Source organism: Acomys russatus, chromosome 7 (genome assembly GCF_903995435.1).
Source record: "Acomys russatus chromosome 7, mAcoRus1.1, whole genome shotgun sequence".
NCBI lineage: Eukaryota > Metazoa > Chordata > Mammalia > Rodentia > Muridae > Acomys > Acomys russatus.
The window spans coordinates 67,501,281-67,503,906 of NC_067143.1; the positions used below are offsets into that span (position 1 = coordinate 67,501,281).

At 41.3% G+C, this 2,626-nt stretch overlaps 1 pseudogene; it reads left to right on the forward strand.

Annotated features, from left to right (window-relative positions):
- Positions 1-257: 257 nt before the first annotated feature.
- LOC127192322 (ribosome biogenesis protein NSA2 homolog) lies at positions 258-1,160 on the forward strand (annotated as a pseudogene).
- The last annotated feature ends 1,466 nt before the right edge of the window (positions 1,161-2,626 follow it).

Here is a 2,626-nt window from a genome sequence, read left to right on the forward strand (position 1 = left end):
TGGCCAGACATAAGCAGGAATCTGTCTTTTTCCACATCAGATTAGTTCTTCAATTTCTTCTTCCTTCAAAAGGTGTTATTTATAGGAAGGCAAGTTCTTGTTCTTTCAGGAATGTCAATGAAAATACATAAATTTAGCTTTTTTTTTTTTTTTCTTATCCGGCCTACTCGAACTAGGCTCCAGGGCCAGTGAGACCTCAAAGTTAAGAGCTTTTTCGCAGCCAGGAGGTCACAGACAGCTGCATCATAGCTGTCAACATGCCACAAGATGAAAATATTGAATTACACCATAAACAATATGGTTATTGTTTGGATTACCATGAAAAAAAGAGAAGGAAAGTCGGGAGGCCCATGAATGTTCAAAGAAGGCAAAAAATAAAAGAAAAGAAAAGAAAAAAGAAAAAGACCATTAAGATGCATGAAAAGAGAAACACCAAACAGAAGAAAGATGAGAAGACTCCCGAGGGAACGGTGCCTGTCTACCTGCTGGACAGAGAGGGACAGTGGAGAGCAAAAACATTTGCCAACATGATCAAGCAGAAATGGGACAAGAAGGCGGGGAAAATGGAAAGTCCTTCTACCCAAAGTCTATGCCCAAGGAGAAACAGGAGTATTAAAAGTTATCCAAACAGGAAAGAGAAAGAAGGCATAGAAACGGATGGTCATGAAAGTTGGCCTTGTTGATGATGGTTTTTACAAGAAAATATAAAAGGTTCACCAGGCCAATGGGCCTGCATTTCAAAAAAAGCCAACATTGGGGCTGGAGAGATTGCTCAGTGGTTAAGAGCACTGCCTACTCTTCCAAAGGACCCTGGTTCAATTCCCAGCACCCACATGGCAGCTGACAACTGTCTGTAACTCCAAGATCTGACACTCCTACTCCGATGCACATAAATTAAAATTAAATATTTTTTAAAAGCCAACATCACATATCCTGAGCTGAAAGCTACCTTTTGTCTGCCAATACTAGGTGTGAAAAAGAATTCATCATCCCCACTTTATACAATTCTGAGTGTAATTACCAAAAGTACAGTTACTGAAGTGCATGTCAGCGGGTTGGGCCTTGTGACACAAGGAGGCAAAGTTGTCTGTGAAAGATATGCCCAAGTTACCAACAATCCTGAAAATGATGGGCGCATAAATACAGTCTTGCTGGTTTGACACTAAAGCTACTCCAGTCACTATCACAGACTACACACCATGGGGAAAACACCATTACTGTGATCTTTCTGAACCACCAACAGCCTTACCCCATGAGTTTATTAAATTGTAAAGAAAAATAAAAACCTGCCCAGTTTTCCAATTGGGTCTTTAATTTGGAGCCTATGGGCTTACACATTAATAAAATTTAGTGCCTGAAAAAAAGAAAGAAAAGAAAGAAATTTGCTTTTTGAATAATTGTATCAGAAGGCCCAGGGTTTTTACTGGCTCTGGCTGGCCCAGTTTGATGACTGGAAAGATCTGGGTCTTGCACTCCCCTAGTACTGGCTTTGGGGTCACTTGCCCTGAGAACTGAGCAAGCATAGGTATAGGTCCACAAAGGAAAAGAGGGGTGTCATTCACAGAACGAGCTGCACACAGTGGTGTGTATCTGGAATCCCTACTGCACCGAAGGCTGTGAGTTCCAGGCTAGCATGGGAAACATGATAGATAGACAGACAGACAGACAGACAGATGGATAGATGCATAGATAGATAGATAGATAGATAGATAGATAGATAGATAGATAGATACATACATACATACATACATACATACATACATACATACATAGTCATGGGTCCAGGTAGCTATCTCGGCAGAATGAAGTGGGATTGTCTACAGTTCTTTACTGCATGTATTTACATATATTCACAAGTTAGCCGCCTCCTCCTCTATGCAGCATCATCCCCAGTTTGTCTGTCTGTCTGTCTGTCTGTCTTTCTCTCTCTCTCCCTCCCTCCCTCTCTCTCACAGAAGACAGTCAGACTCAGCAAAGCCCACTGGGACCATTCATTATGGCAAATTCTTCACTGGCTGCTCACACAGCACTTAACCTCAGAAGCATTATGCCTCCTAGTCTGGGGTTTGAAAAGCAGAACAAAACTGTGACCCAAGGTTTCCCAAAGTGGCAGATATGACTGTGATTTGCAAAATGAGAGAAAGTAAACAAGAAAACACAGTCTGGTGTGATTTAATAAAGGATGTGTTTCCAACCGCTCCTCCTGGGAGCCCGGGCCCATCTCTCCACTCACTGGTATTATCTCTACCTTTATTGAACAAAGGCACCCAGAACACAGCTGCCAAGGATCGGCTGAGAAAATCATTCTTTTATTAATAAGATTGTTATTAGCAGGGAAAAAAATCCATGTTTGGGGGTTTGCAGGGAAGTCTCGGGCCATTTAGAAGAAATATGGCTGACTCCTGCCAACATTATTTCAAGCAATTTCATGATCAAATGCCCTATTAGGTTGTTTAAAATTTTTATAGGGATTGTAAATCAGAACTATTTTCTATTCGCCCTAAATATTTAGGTGCTACAGGGAAAACAGATCAAATCAAGGGGTATTGTGCACATTTTTTAACTGACATCTCCTGGAGTGGTAAATCATCTGACTTGTGGCACAGAGTTCCGAAAGAGCATTTGT